A 16609-nucleotide genomic window follows, 5' to 3' on the forward strand; every position below is an offset into this window, starting at 1 on the left:
CAGCGCTTGGGAGAGTGGGACCTGAAACCTTGACTGGGTAGCAGAGTGGAGCTGGCTCTGGAGGTGTGGGTGTGGGTGGCTGGTTCCAGAGATGCTGCTGCCACCTGCTGATGGCAGTGTTGGCATTGGATGGCCTAGCTGAAGCAGTAATGGAGGGCTCACTCCGGTGGTGTGGATAAAGGAGCTGGCAGGGTGACCAGCTCAACTACCGCCCAGCCCCAGATCTAGGGCTCTGAATTGGCCCACGCCAAAATCTGTATCATCTGTGAATGGCTGGGATGTGGGAAAGGGCCGGTCCTGCTGTTCCAAAGCTGTAGGCTCTTCATGATACAGGGCAACAACAGGACAACCCTGAGGAGTCCGGGTGAGGATCCAATATCGATGGTGTCATAGAAGCCAAAGATCTCGAACCAGACCAATCAACATTTGCAAGTGAAGATGTGTGGACAGGGATATACTGTGGGACATACTAGGACATACTACAGCTTCCATGATGAGATGTTTTCTGTGTGTGTGTGTGTGTGTGTGTTATTTTGGGAGGAGGTTGCAAAGGTGAAAGGTAGATATGAGGGGATGGAGAGATGAGCAGGACTGGGGTGTATGATGTGAAACTCACAAGGAATCAATACAAAGTTTTATTTTGTTTTACAAAAAAGAAGGAAAGCACTTCCTCTAGGTGCCATTTAACCTCATGTGAACTGGGAATTGAATTCTCTACTTCATCTCCCTGTGCTTTCTACCCTGTCTGTCTATTGTCTGGATGTGTGTGTGTGTGTGTGTGTGTGTGTGTGTGTTGTGTAGGTCTTTGTGAATGTGTGTTTCCAATTAAAGGATTTTATATTTATTGAACAGCACAAAAAACATCTTATAGGAAAAAAATAAGATATTTTACCAAAACCTTAAATGGAGTTTTATAAAGGATTAAGTCACTGACCCCAAGTGATCCAGACAATAAATTGTATTATAAACATCATTGTTTACCATACCACATGCAAATGTTGTATTTAACATTAGGGTAGATATTCAGTTTATAAAGTTGCTTTCAACCTCTATTGTTGCCCCTTTCTGCAGATGGGTGTTAGAGCACAGCTGCACTACAGATGGGTGTTAGAGCACAGGTGCACTACAGATGGATGTTAGAGCACAACTGCACTACAGATGGTGCTGGAGTACAGCTGCACTACAGATGGGTGTTAGAGCACAACTGCACTACAGATGGTGTTAGAGCACAGCTGCACTACAGATGGATGTTAGAGCACAGCTGCACTACAGATGGTGTAGGAGCACAGCTGCACTACAGATGGGTGTTAGAGCACAGCTGCACTACAGATGGGTGTTAGAGCACAGCTGCACTACAGATGGGTGTTAGAGCACAGGTGCACTACAGATGGGTGTTAGAGCACAGGTGCACTACAGATGGGTGTTAGAACACAGCTGCACTACAGATGGGTGTTAGAGCACAGCTGCACTACAGATGGGTGTTAGAGCACAGCTGCACTACAGATGGGTGTTAGAGCACAGGTGCACTACAGATGGGTGTTAGAGCACAGGTGCACTACAGATGGGTGTTAGAGCACAACTGCACTACAGATGGTGCTGGAGTACAGCTGCACTACAGATGGGTGTTAGAGCACAACTGCACTACAGATGGTGTTAGAGCACAGCTGCACTACAGATGGATGTTAGAGCACAGCTGCACTACAGATGGTGTAGGAGCACAGCTGCACTACAGATAGTGTTAGAGCACAGGTACACTACAGATGGGTGTTAGAACACAGCTGCACTACAGATGGGTGTTAGAGCACAGCTGCACTACAGATGGGTGTTAGAGCACAGGTGCACTACAGATGGGTGTTAGAGCACAGGTGCACTACAGATGGGTGTTAGAACACAGCTGCACTACAGATGGGTGTTAGAGCACAACTGCACTACAGATGGGTGTTAGAGCACAGGTGCACTACAGATGGGTGTTAGAGCACAGGTGCACTACAGATGGGTGTTAGAGCACAACTGCACTACAGATGGGTGTTAGAGCACAGCTGCACTACAGATGGGTGTTAGAGCACAGCTGCACTACAGATGGGTGTTAGAGCACAGCTGCACTACAGATGGGTGTTAGAGCACAGGTGCACTACAGATGGGTGTTAGAGCACAACTGCACTACAGATGGTGCTGGAGTACAGCTGCACTACAGATGGGTGTTAGAGCACAACTGCACTACAGATGGTGTTAGAGCACAGCTGCACTACAGATGGGTGTTAGAGCACAGCTGCACTACAGATGGGTGTTAGAGCACAGGTGCACTACAGATGGGTGTTAGAGCACAACTGCACTACAGATGGTGCTGGAGTACAGCTGCACTACAGATGGTGTTAGAGCACAGCTGCACTACAGATGGGTGTTAGAGCACAACTGCACTACAGATGGTGTTAGAGCACAGCTGCACTACAGATGGGTGTTAGAGCACAGCTGCACTACAGATGGGTGTTAGAGCACAGCTGCACTACAGATGGGTGTTAGAGCACAGCTGCACTACAGATGGGTGTTAGAGCACAGCTGCACTACAGATGGGTGTTAGAGCACAGCTGCACTACAGATGGGTGTTAGAGCACAGCTGCACTACAGATGGGTGTTAGAGCACAGCTGACCTACAGATGGTATTGGAGCACAGCTGCACTACAGATGGGTGTTAGAGCACAGCTGACCTACAGATGGTGTTGGAGCACAGCTGCACTACAGATGGGTGTTAGAGCACAGCTGACCTACAGATGGTGTTGGAGCACAGCTGCACTACAGATGGTGTTGGAGCACAGCTGCACTACAGATGGGTGCTAGAGCACAGCTGCACTACAGATGGGTGTTGGAGCACAGCTGCACTACAGATGGTGTTAGAGCACAGGTGCACTACAGATGGGTGTTAGAACACAGCTGCACTACAGATGGGTGTTGGAGCACAGGTGCACTACAGATGGGTGTTAGAGCACAGCTGCACTACAGATGGGTGTTAGAGCACAGCTGACCTACAGATGGTGTTGGAGCACAGCTGACCTACAGATGGTGTTGGAGCACAGCTGCACTACAGATGGGTGCTAGAGCACAGCTGCACTACAGATGGGTGTTAGAGCACAGCTGACCTACAGATGGTGTTGGAGCACAGCTGCACTACAGATGGTGTTGGAGCACAGCTGCACTACAGATGGGTGCTAGAGCACAGCTGCACTACAGATGGGTGTTGGAGCACAGCTGCACTACAGATGGTGTTAGAGCACAGCTGCACTACAGATGGGTGTTAGAGCACAGGTGCACTACAGATGGGTGTTGGAGCACAGGTGCACTACAGATGGGTGTTGGAGCACAGGTGCACTACAGATGGGTGTTAGAGCACAGCTGCACTACAGATGGGTGTTGGTGTTGGAGCACAGGTGCACTACAGATGGGTGTTAGAGCACAGCTGCACTATAGATGGTGTCGGAGCACAGCTGCTCTACAGATGGGTGTTGGTGTTGGAGCACAGCTGCACTACAGATGGGTGTTGGAGCACAGCTGCACTACAGATGGGTGTTAGAGCACAGCTGCACTACAGATGGGTGTTAGAGCACAGGTGCACTACAGATGGGTGTTAGAGCACAGGTGCACTACAGATGGTGTTGGAGCACAGCTGCACTACAGATAGTGTTAGAGCACAGCTGCACTACAGATGGGTGTTAGAGCACAGCTGCACTACAGATGGGTGTTAGAGCACAGCTGCACTACAGATGGGTGTTAGAGCACAGGTGCACTACAGATGGGTGTTAGAGCACAGCTGCACTACATATGGGTGTTGGTGCACAGCTGCTCTACAGATGGGTGTTAGAGCACAGGTGCACTACAGATGGTGTTAGAGCACAACTGCACTACAGATGGGTGTTAGAGCACAGGTACACTACAGATGGGTGCTAGAGCACAGCTGCACTACAGATGGGTGTTAGAGCACAGGTGCACTACATATGGGTGTTGGTGCACAGCTGCTCTACAGATGGGTGTTAGAGCACAGGTGCACTACAGATGTGTTAGAGCACAGCTGCACTACAGATGGTGTTGGAGCACAGCTGCTCTACAGATGGGTGTTGGTGTTGGAGCATAGCTGCACTACAGATGGGTGTTGGAGCACAGCTGCACTACAGATGGGTGTTAGAGCACAGCTGCACTACAGATGGATTGTAGACCGCCAGCGGCTACATACGAACTGGGTTACCTGTAAGAGAATTCTGGGGTTAACGGGAAGGAGGGAGGCGAGAGAGAGATGAGTCAAGGCGACAAGCCGGTCAAGACTAACTTTAATATTTTTATGACAAGATTTATAGTCTTAGGGGAATAAGCCACCCCTCCCAGAGGCTGGTCACATCAAAGGCAGGGCTGTGAAGTCTTCTTCGGCTCCAGATCTCACCGGGTCACCTGCTTTCAGCCTGGCGAGGTCTCTGTTTGTTCTCAGGTGAAGCCTTGAGGCAATGTTGGTAGTTAAGGTGACCGGCGCCTTATTGTTCCAAGGAACAAAGGCCGGAGGTAGCCCATCTGAAGAGTGGGGGTTGCCAGCCAGCTTAATGTTGTGGGGGAAGAGACAATTCCCCCTTAATTATTTATTTTTAACAACTCAGTGGATATAAGTAAATTCATCCAATGGATGACGGGCTTTTAACCAGTGAGTGAAAGCAGAGGCCCAACCCCCTTAAACGTTAAGGACATCTTTTTCGGGGGTGGGGGGAATAGACTGCCTTAATAATTTAAAGACAGTCTTTCAATGTCAACCCCCATGCAGCTGGGCATGCTTTTCAGGGAAATTCGGAGACAGGATTTTTTCCTTTTCCCTTGCAGTGCCTCGTCTCGCACCTCAACTGATGCCCATGTTTGTTATATTAACAAACATGCATAGTTCCGAATACTATGCAGCCTCCTTTCTGAGGAATCCACTGGCAGAGTGAATGCTCTGCTGATAAGAGCTGGCTGGCTAGAATAACCACCCATCCTCAACCTGGGGGCCATTGCTGAAGGAGTTTATCTTCTGAGTGTTATCTGCTTGAAATATAAAAGGAGATTAAGAGAAAAAACCTGTTTGGTCAGTATCGGAAGGCCCAAGAAGTTTAGTTTAATTGAAATTCAGTGTCCTCAGGCAAGAAGCCTGGCTTGCAACTTAATTTGCAAGAACACAAAGGAACCTTACTTTCCCAAGGAAGTGGGAAGCGGCTTAGAAAGGGCCTTTTGAATTAATTATACTTACCAGCAGTTTTAGGGTGTGTTTACCTGTCTTACCAATCTCTCTGGCAGCCAACGTGCACCGTCTTCTTCCTGAGAGAAAATGCAGACGGACCCCCTCCCCCAGATTAAAACGGGGTCCGGGCCATTCCATGTATTATTTAAAGGGTCCCGCCACTTAACCATGGCGTAGGAATTGGAAGTAGCTGGGTGCCAGTGTCGGTCTGCTGCAGACTGACCTTTAGCATCCGTTTGGAGAAAATTTAAAACAAATAAAACAAAGGCAAGATGTGATTTAGGGGACCTAGGAGGATATAGATTCCCCTTCTTAGTTTTAAGAAGCCAGTTTTTAAGGGTGCGGTGAGCACGCTCCACGATTCCTTGCCCCATTGGATTATAAGGAATTCCAGTTTTAAGTTTTATATTAAATTCCTTGCAAAATGAGATAAAGTTCTTACTAGTGTAGGCTGGTCCATTGTCTGTCTTAATGACTTTGGGTAATCCCATGGTATTAAAGGCTTGTAAACAATGATCAATTACATTTTTAGAGGCTTCTCCCGAATGCAGGGAGGCAAAAATGAGTCCCAAGCACGTATCAATGCAAACATGTATAAATTTTAATTTCCCAAATTCTGCATAGTGAGTTACATCCATTTGCCAAATTTGATTGGGCATAAGACCACGTGGATTAACCCCTAAATGGGGCACTGGTGCTAAAGTGAGACAATTTGGGCATTGTTTTACAATCATTCTTGCTTGCTCCTTAGTGATCTTATGACGGAGTCTCAACGTATGGCTAGAAAGATGAAATTTATCATGATCACGTTTTGCCAATTCTATAGGTGTAAGTGCCAAAGCTTGCCCTATAAGAGCTTTGTCGATGCACTCATTACCCTGAGCCAGAGGTCCAGGAAGACCTGAGTGGGCTCGAATATGACCAATATAAAAGGGATTTTTCCTAGCAAGAATGATACTTTGCAATTGTGAAAACAAGGATCCAGCTGGCGTATTAAAATTAAAAGTGCCACAGGTTTCTAATTGTGGTATAGAAAATGCAACATAAGCACTGTCAGTAAAAAGATTAAACATACTATTTACAGATTGAAAGACACACAACACCGCTGTCAGCTCTGATAACTGAGCAGAACGTCCAGGGGTCTCTACGACCACCTGTTGATTATTAATACAATATCCGGCTCTTCCTTTGGAAGAGCCATCTGTGAAAATTAAGAGAGCATTATGCAACGGCTGTAAAGATGTCATTTTAGGAAATACAACCTCATGCATATTTAAAAACTTTATTAAATTTTAAAAATTTGTCTTGAGGATAATGGTTATCTATAGTCCCTTCAAAGCCTATTTGAGCAAGCAGCCAATCTGTGCTATGCTGTTTTAACCAATCATCCTGATTTACACTGTAAGGCTGTATAATAACATCTGGTTCTTTGCCAAAATAAGTTAGCGCCTGCTTTCTTCCAAGCATAATTACTTGAGCCACTGCTTCAAAATATGGCAAAATATTACGCCTTGAAGACACCCTCAAATGAATCCACATCAGAGGAGCCTTTTGCCATAATAAACCTGTAGGCGAGTGAGTCGTATTAAAAATTAGCAGATGCAAAGGTAAAGAATAATCTATATAGGTAACAAATTGATTTTCAATAGCTTTCTCCACTGTCTGTAAAGCCAAAAGTCCTTCTGAAGTTAATAATCTAGGGGAAGTCAGATCAGCATTCCCTTTTAGAATATCAAATAAAGGTTGTAATTCTCCTGTAGTAAGCTTTAAATACGGCTGAAGCCAGTTAATGTCACCCAACAACTTCTGAAAATCATTTAAAGTTTTCAAATTGTCCCTGTGGATAATTATCTTCTTGGAAAAAATTGCCTGGTCTGTAAGTTTAAAACCCAGATAATTATACGGCTCCTGGGTCTGAACTTTCTCTGGTGCTATTTGCAATCCTTTAGCGGCCAAAGCTTGCTGTAAATCTTTAAAACATAAAAGCAAGGTCTGAGGATCTTTTCCTGCAATTAGAAAATCATCTGTGAAATGGATAAAGTAAATATCTGGCCATTTCTGTCTTACAGGCTGAATAGCCTGTGCTACAAATTTCTGGCATAAAGCCGGGCTGTTAGCCATGCCCTGAGGAAGCACTGTCCATTGATATCTTTTCATAGGCTCTATGAAGTTAATAGAAGGAATGCTGAACACGAATCTTTTGCAGTCCTCAGGGTGCAATGGAATAGTAAAGAAACAATCTTTTAAATCTATGACTATTTTATGAAACCCTTTAGGGATAGCCACGGGGGATGGAAGACCGGCTTGTAAAGTTCCCATGGGCAACATAGTTTCATTAACTTTTCTTAAATCCTGTAACAATCTCCATTTGCCGGATTTTTTTTTTAATAACAAATATTGGCGTGTTCCATGGAGATAAAGACTCTATTAAATGTCCCGCCTTCAATTGTTTCTGCACTAGCAAAGAGGCGGCTTCCATTTTCTCCTTAGATAAAGACCACTGATCAACCCACACAGGATTATCACTAAGCCATTGAATTTTATCGGCGTGGGATTGAGGCAAGATAGTGGCCATTACCGAAAATGTCCCAGACTTCTAGAGTTAGGGTTTGGCTGGGGGCTTTTAAACTTTCTAGTGCCTTGCCCTTCTCCCCCAAGCCCCTGAGCGGGCAAGGATTCTTGCTCTGTCTTTTGCCTAGAGGCGATTTCATTAGGGCTACACATAATCAAATTCATTTGACACAATAGGTCTCTACCCCAAAGGGTAGTAGGCAAATTTTGCATAACATAAGGCCGGATTTGCCCTGAATTTCCCTCTGTATCTTTCCAAGTTAGAAGTCTCACGCTCTGTTTTGGATTATTAGCATATCCGATGCCTTGGAGATGCGTAAGTGTCTCCGTCAGTGGCCAGCTACACGGCCAATCCTGTCCTTTAATAATTGTAACATATAATTGAAGGATTAATAGATCGGCTCCCGTATCTATTAATCCTTCAAAACTCTTTCCTTCAATAGTCAATTTAAGGTTAGGTCGCTTATTGGTGATAGATTGAACCCAACACACTCTGGAGGAGCCAAAGCCCTCCTTTCCTCTTTTATCTTTAACGAATTTGGAAGGCAGTGGATGTAAAGGAACCAAGACAAGCTGAGCAATTCTTTGGTTAGCAGGTATAGTTATGACACCATGAGGGGAAGCAGCCATAATTTTTATTTCTCCCTCATAGTCACTATCTATGACACCTGGATAAATCTGCAGTCCCTTTACAGTAGAACTGCTTCGTCCTAGCAGTAATCCCCAAGTTCCTTCAGGTAATGGTCCAAAAACTCCCGTAGGCAGGATGTGGACGCCCATTTCTGGGGTTAATACGGCATGGAATATACTGCAGAGGTCCAGTCCGGCGCTCCCTGGTGTAGCTCTGGCGAGCTCAAAGATAGATTTTCTTGGCTTGGCAGCAGCTGCGTTGCCCCACAGACTGTCTGTCCTGGATGAATCGGGGCCTGGGGCGGGCCCCTCCTCCCGTTTCCCGACACGGGTCTGCCTTGAATATTAGTTTTGGACTTGCATCCCTTAACCCAATGATTTCCTTTTCTACACTTAGGGCATGTTCCTGGTGAACAACTTGATTGCCCTTTTATAGTAGTCCTGTTATCAGGGCAATCACTTTTAAAATGACCCAGACTGCCACATTTAAAACACCTTCTATTTCCTCGTCTCTGCGAAAGAATTCCCTGAATGGTGGTTCCCTGCAATGCTGCAGCCATTGCTAAGCCCTGATTATACGAGGGGCCAATTTCAGAACAGAGACGAATATAACCAGCTAAGTCTGTCTTCCCCCTATGAGGCCTAATTGCCTCCCGGCAGGCCGCATTAGCACTACAGATGGGTGTTAGAGCACAGGTGCACTACAGATGGGTGTTAGAGCACAGCTGACCTACAGATGGGTGTTACAGCACAGCTGCACTACAGATGGGTGTTGGAGCACAGCTGCACTACAGATGGGTGTTGGAGCACAGGTGCATTACAGATGGGTGTTGGAGCACAGCTGCACTACAGATGGGTGTTAGAGCACAGCTGACCTACAGATGGGTGTTACAGCACAGCTGCATTACTCTGGGTCAGGGTGTGGAAGAATATGCAATGTAAGATTATGGCTATGCATTAGCATAGGTTGAAAATGTTGATTACATGGAAAATCCAAGGTAAGTAAGGCTGTTTATTTTGTTCTCTTTAAAGCAAGTTAAACAGGGTAAGTGCACAGTAGGATAGCAGCCTCAAGTCTTACTTGACTTCAAGGTGTATTACTAACCGTGGCTGTGAGGTCTCTTTTTAGAATGTAAGGTATACTTTTTATCACATTGCATCACCATATTACATATTTTTTTTTGATTTGGATTTTTTTTTCGAGACAGGGTTTCTCTGTATAGCCCTGACTGTACTGGAACTCACTCTGTAGACCAGGCTGGCTTCTAAACTAAAAAATCCGCCTGCCTCTGCCTCCCAGAGTGCTGGGATTACAGGCGTGCGCCACCACCGCCCGGCTACCGTATTACATATTTATGTGAACTGAGGTGGCATTTTCAGTATGGATGGTGATTGGATCAAAATATTAATTAACACTGAAAACTGTGAAAGATGACTTATGTCCTACTCTGTCAAGCAGTCAACCAACACCTAATTCTTGTCATATATGTGCATGTACATGCTTATGTCTATATACATGTGTGCAAGTGTGTGGGGAAGCCAAAGATTAACACCGGGTATCTTCCTTAATCACTCTCCACCTTCTTTGTGGAGACAGGGTCTTTCAGGGACTTGGGGTTCACCAGTACAGCTAGATGGCCAAAAAGCCAGGACACTCTATGCTCCCCCAGAACTGGGATCTCACCCTTGTATTCCACTACACCTGGCTTATACACAGGTGCTGTGGGTAAAGCTAAGGCCCTCATGCTTGCCTTGTGAGCACTTTCCTGACTGAGCCTTCTCCAGATTCAATATCGAATTCTTTATGTAAAAATATACACATTCATTTTATAGTATGTAAAATTGCTTTCATCTTTAATAAATTATAGATGTCCACATATGCCAAGGAAAATTCTAAGATTGGGTTTGTTTTAAGTTTTAGTTATATGTGTGTCTGTGGGGGAAGGGGAGGTGCATGTGAGCACAGTACCCCAGAGGTCAGAATCCACTGGAACCTGTCTAACAGTTGTGAGCCACCTACTATGGGTGCTGGGAATGCATATCAGATCCACAGACCTGCCAAAGAACTATTTCAAAGTAAGTATCTTTGTAAGGTACAATCCATCTTGTCAGGGGAGGGATGGCAGCAGACCTGTGAAGCCTCTAGTCATGCTGTGTCCAAATGTCAGGAAGGAGAGAGAGGGGGAATCTGGTGCCAAGCTCACGATCTCCTTTTTATTCTAAAGCCCAGGGCCAGAGGCCATGGAATGAAGCCACCCACGTTAGGGGAGGGCTTCCCACTTCAGTTAGAAACTTCCCACCCAGTCCAGAAACTCTGTCACAGGCAAAGTTCTGACGTCTCTCTCCTAGATTATTCTAGATCCTGTCCAGCTGACAATCATAAACAGCACACCATATGGCAGGTTTATGCTGAGCTATTCCAAGGTGATGAAAACCTCAGAAAGAGGCCTCCTTTCTGAGGCTCTTCCCCTTTGAGCTTCCTGATGCCACAGGATGAACAGCTTTCCTGCACCACATACTTCTTCCACGGTGTTTCTACCTGTCCCAACTCTTCACGGCAACACCGAAAACTCTGACACTGTGAGCCAAAACGTACCCTTCCTCGTTTACACTGATCTTTCTTGTCGTAGTGAAAAAAAGCTGACTGACAGGGAGTGATCGGGTCAGGAGTGCTCCATCTCTGCATGTGGCTGAGTGTCCTTATAAAAGAGACCCAGAGAACAGACTTGTTCCTCTCACCACTGGAAGATGCAGCATCCATGAACCGAGAAGTGGGCCCCCACCAGACCTGAAGCTTCTGGTATTTTTACCTTGTACTTCCAATCCTCCAAAATGGTGAGAAATGGATTTCTATTGTTATAATTCATCCAGTCTAAGCAACTGCCCTTTCTAGAGTCTACCAGGGCAAGAATCAGCCTAATCTTCGTACCACGATCTCATCTTGTAATTTCAGACGACAGTTCAGAACAAGTGAAGGACTGTTTGCGTGAATCACACTAGGCCAGGGGGCTGCATGCCTTTCATCCCAACACCGGGGAAGCAGAGGCAGATCTCTGTGAATCTGAGGCAAGCTTGCTCTTCATAGTGCCATGCCAGCCAGGGCTATACAGTGAGGCCCTGCCTAAGAATCAAATGACAAATGAGAGGGAGTTGCACAGGAATTCTTCCCAGGGTGGTTGCCCTCACTCCTGAGAAGGCACCTTAGAGCTCTCTGGCATCCCTGCATGTGGCTCTCTCTCTCTCTCTCTCTCTCTCACACACACACACACACACACACACACACACACACCATGCTGGTGCAAGACGATGTGGGGTAGGAAGGCCATTACTCAGTCTCTTCATCTTTCTCATTTGTTACACTCTCATGGTAGAGAGAAGAAGAGATCAGCAGATGTGAGGCTGTTGGGGAAAGCAAAGAATTGAATTAGAAGCTCTTCAGAGCAGGCTTTTCTACGGCTCCCAATGCCCAAAGACAGAGCCCCGTTCAGAGCAAGAGTACCACACACCATGTAAGCACACACTTGCCTAACCCTGCTGACCGACAGCCAACCAGACATCGCTAGCTCCTCTAGCAACTTTCCAGTTATAAACGCTGGCCTTTTCCTTCCAGGATCATCCTGCTCTTAGTTTCTTTAACTTCCTCCCATTGAGATGTCCCCAGTTTCACCCTATATGCAATCTCTCTTTTGTAACAAGACCAACTTTATGACATCAACAGTTAGGGATTCTGATGGTCTGTGACTGATGGGTATCAACTCCCAACCTGAGCAGCCAATGGTGTCAGCAGCTGTCCTTAGATTCACCAGTATGTAGTGATAAGTCTTAAAGCGCCAGGGTGTGCTGGGCAGTTGGTGTCTAGAATAAATGAAGAGCTTCAAGTTTGGAGATGAGAGAACATGGCTCAGTCAGGAGCCACCTGTGCAATGCGGTGGGAGATACCATCCATGTACTTGTGACTGTCATATATGTGTGCCTGGTCCATGCATAAGGGATGACTGGACTGCATTCTCGTGTCCCCTTCTTCATTTCTGCCTCTGGGGAGTTCTTGAACTGCCTGGGTATAAGAATACATTATACCTACATGTGCTCTTTCATGAACTGACCTCACCACAGCAAGGTTTGAACATTACAAAACAAAATCTTTTTATTCTTTCATATTTAAAAAAAGTAATTTTTCTTATAGTGGAAAGAAAACCCCTTAACGATACTTTACATTTTATTGAATCAGTGACTACTGAACCATACCTTCTCGGCACCTCTTACAGGAAATGGTCTTGAATGGAGCACTTAGCTTTGTTGTCCTTTGCATTGTGAATGTCAAACAGGACAACCTAACACAAGGTCCCAGGAGGGTGGAGGGTTAGGAGCAGCTCTACCCTCTCCACAGACAAGTGAGAAACTCAGTAACCCGGAGAATGTGGGTGTGACCTCAAAGAAGAGTGTGGCTCAGCTACAAGGACCATGAACACCAAACTTGTTAATTCCTACGTGGGTACGAGGGGCCTGTTTATCCAGCTTTCCTGTAGCTCCATACAGCAGTTCACCACAGCTATGATATTCTTTTTTTTTAAAAAAAAAATTGATTATTTTGTTTATTTACATTTCAAATGTTATCCTCCTTCCCAGTTTCCTCTCCAAAAACTCCCCATCCAAGCCCCAGGTATGGTATTTTTATAATTTTTTGATGTATACAAGTGTTTTGCCTGCATGTATGACTGTACCATTGGATCTCGTGGAACTAGAGTCACAGACAGTTGTGAGCTGCCGTTTAGGTGCTAGGAATCTAACCTGGGTCCTTTGGAATGACAGCCAGTGATATTCTTTTTTTTTTTTTTTAAGATTTATTTATTTTGTGTATATGAGTACACTGTAGCTGTACAGATGATTGTGAGCCATCATGTGATTGCTGGGCAGCCCTGCTCCCTCCAGTTAACCGAATCCCTGCTCACTCCAGCCCAAAGATTTATTATTATAAATAAGTACACTGTAGCTGTCTTCAGACGCACCAGAAGGGGGCGTCAGATCTCATTATGAATGGATGTGAGCCACCATGTGGTTGCTGGGATTTGAACTCAAAACCTCTGGAAGAGCAGTCAGTGCTCTTAACCACTGAGCCATCTCTCTAGCCCCCAGCCAGTGATATTCTTAATCATAGAACATCTCCCCAGTCCCCACAGTTATGGCATTTTTCCAAAGATTTAACAAGGCCATGGTTCCATCTCCCCAGCTGAGTATCTCCCAGATCTCTTCATTTCTTCCAGGGAACCATTCATTGCCTTGGTCTCTGGTGAAAATACCTGCACATCATATTTTATAGGGGTGCTTTCCCCTTCCTGGTTCTTTTTCCTGGTTCAGATTTAGCTGAGGGGTGCATTTCCAAGGAGCACAACTCTCTAGAACTCCTGGAAGCAAGAACTTGTGGGAGCCAGAGAGACTGGGCAAGCTTGTTTCCTGTTCACATCATCTCTCCAATATTCAAGAACACAGAATCCTTCACAACTGCATAAGGATAGGCATTCAGTCTCAGAGACAATAAGGAATTCACAGTGACCAGACTTTCCTTCTCCATGAACTGCAATGACTGTTTTAATGTACATTTGGCTAAAATTAGGATCATTTCTGTTGATTCTAGGTTTACCTAACTGAGTTCGGCTACCTGAGGAAGTTTAAATTGGCTTGCAATCTGGAGACGTATGGGAAACTGGAATGAGCTGGTGTGTCAGCAGACTAAGGTCTGGAATCAGAGATTCATTCAGAAAGTCCAAGATTAAAGTCTAGTGTATATTAATGTATGAAAAATCTACCTGCCAAGCAACACATCCTAAGAAATACATGTAGAATATTTTTTCATAGGATAAATCTAGGATGTAAAGTATATGTTTATTTAAGAATCATGGGGATTATAAGACCCTTTCCTATTTATGGAGTTTCTGAAAAAGATAGTTTTAAAATCTTGGATCCAAGCAAAGTATAAAGATCTGAAAGGCACAGGAGACAAGAGCTTCCTGCCAACAGTCACATGGCACGTTGGTGACTGTTTACTGTCTCATGCTTCTGTGTGTGACTGCATTCCCTGCAAAGATGAGCCTGGCCAGGCCAGGCAGGGAAGGAGGCGTCTGAGATTAAAGTGCTGGAGTACAGCACACAACCAGTCTTTATCCAGAAACACATACACACACACACACACACACAAGCATACACACATGCGCACACACACACATACATTTTCTTTTCTGTTTATTTTATACATCTTTGTTTATACAAAAATATATTTATAAACATATTTATAAATCAGATGTCATCACAGACATCTGAATTTTCTGGTAAGGTCAGATGATACTGAAAAATGAATGAAGCTTTCTGTTTCTGGAATGGCAAAAGGGGGATATTTGTAAAACTCTGACTTGTCTATGAAAAGCTTGAGAACTGGTAAAGTGATCAAAATAACGTTTTCCAGAATTCTGAAAATGAACTAATAGCTTATAAAAATTTGAAGTGAATGGGCTGGAGAGATGGCTCAGTCGTTAAGAGAACTGACTGCTTGCTCTTCCAGAGGTCTTGAGATCAATTCCCAGCAACCACGTGGTGGTACAACCATCTATAATGGGATCCAATGCCCTTTCCTGGTGTATCTGAAGACAGCTTCAGTGTACTCATATAAATAAATCTCTTTTAAGAAAGAAGAATTTGGTGAGAATGTGTTCAAGTGAAACAGATGAATGTTGGTGGAAAGTCTCTTACTGTCCTCTCTCTAGCTCGCCCTATCCAGCACTTCACGGCTATGAAAGCACCTAGTAACAGTTGCTGGGGCGGCTAGACCACACTCTGAACATCTATCCCATCACTCTCAGTGCCACTACTTGGTCTGTTTGACTTACTGAAAAAGCTGCACATGTAGGGACTGCCTTCATTCGACCAGTCTCAAGAGCTCACTCTGTGTGAACAGTCCTGGAGGCTGCGGGTGTAATTGGCCTGACATCTAACATACACATGGTCCCGGGTTGGAGCCCAACACTGCAAAACAAATCAAGGTTATACAAATGCATTTGCTGGTAGGGTTATTTGGTCAAAACAAGCAACAGCAACTGTTTAACACTCTTAACTGCTGGTGCAGATGTTACCAGTGGGAATCGAGACCAGACTGTTTTAAGACATAATAATAAGGGCTGAGGAGATGACTCAGTTGTCAACAGCACTGGCTGTTCTTCCAGAATACCAGGTTCAATTTCCAGCACCCACAGGGCAGCTAACAACCATCTGAACTCCAGTGCCAGGGGGGTCTGGTGCATTCTTCTGGCCCCAGTAGGCACCAGGCATACATGCAGTGCACATACATAAATGCAAGCAAAACACTCATACATATAAAATAAATCTTTTTTAAACATTTAAAAATTAAAACAAAACAATCAGACAATGAGATACCCATTTAGACATTTTTTGAAAAACCGTGCTATATTCTTGAGAATTAAGAGAACTAGCCCAGAAAGACGGTGATCTCTCACCTGCAGCCAGCGTGGAGACTCTGCTTAAGAATCAAAGCAAAACAGAGATGTAGCTGCCTATTTGGTCACATCGAAGGTGATGTCTATGTCATGTCACACAGGCAGGAAACAAGCCATCCAGATAGCAGGCCCTCCCTACATGGAGAGGGCCAACAAGAATAAGCCAGCCTCCTTGTCATTCCAGGGGTGGAAGGCAGCCTGACGTCATCAGGTCTCCCTGTCACATACGGAGCAAGGTCCACTCCCCACCCAGAAAAAGAATGACTGGTCACATAGCTCAAGTCGCACACGCTCTGATCGCCGCCTATCTCTATCACGAGTCATGGTTCACATATTAACTGGGCTCACATACCTCCTCAGAGGAAGTGTGATCAGTTATATAACATGCATTACTTATTAATTAAGTCCCCTTTGCATTGCAAGATCTTTCCTGGGGAAACATTATATATACACATACATACACATTCTCTTTGGTTGTGAGCTAGCCTTTAAGGGCTGAGCCATCTCTCCAGCCCTAAGTACATTTTAAATTAATTTTTTGTATGTGTGGGTGTTTTTGTCTGCACCGTGTCTGTATTCCATGTGTCTGCTTAGTGCCTGTGGAGGCTAGAAGAAGATGTTGAATTCCTTGGGACCAGAGTTACAGAGATTGTCAGCTGCC

The sequence above is a fragment of the Apodemus sylvaticus genome, chromosome 5 (assembly GCF_947179515.1).
Source record: "Apodemus sylvaticus chromosome 5, mApoSyl1.1, whole genome shotgun sequence".
Classification (NCBI taxonomy): Eukaryota; Metazoa; Chordata; class Mammalia; order Rodentia; family Muridae; genus Apodemus; species Apodemus sylvaticus.